Here is a 330-nt window from a genome sequence, read left to right on the forward strand (position 1 = left end):
ACTTGAGGACGCTCTGACGAGTTCCTGACAGAGCTGTCCACCTTCGGTTGCGCTCGGGTTTGCCAAGCCTGGTGAGAAGTTAAAGCCAGCTGCTGTGGAGGTGTGACCGTGGTCTCCTCAGCTGTCCCTGCGCAGAAGCACCCGCGGCAGGTTGACCCCGTTCGGGTTTGGGGAAAACCCAACTTACAAGGCCACAGGTTAAGCCAGGAACTGCAGTGCTGGGCAGATCCAAAGGTCTGCCCAGCCTTGGCCCTGCTCTTTGGCTTGAAGAAGGCGCCCCTGCCCTGCCCTGTCCTGCCCGCCTCTGCAGGCGCACTGCCAACGTCAGCG

The 330-nt window shown here is 61.5% G+C and overlaps 1 protein-coding gene across 1 annotated transcript in view; it reads left to right on the forward strand.

Moving 5' to 3' along the window:
• The window catches only part of LOC104502325 (2-oxoglutarate dehydrogenase, mitochondrial-like), a 13520-nt gene that overhangs the window by 8471 nt on the left and 4719 nt on the right, over nucleotides 1-330 (forward strand). The gene's annotated exons all lie outside the window — the stretch shown is intronic.

The sequence above is a fragment of the Buceros rhinoceros genome, unplaced genomic scaffold, assembly GCF_000710305.1.
Source record: "Buceros rhinoceros silvestris isolate BGI_N320 unplaced genomic scaffold, ASM71030v1 scaffold25272, whole genome shotgun sequence".
NCBI classification, from domain to species: Eukaryota; Metazoa; Chordata; class Aves; order Bucerotiformes; family Bucerotidae; genus Buceros; species Buceros rhinoceros.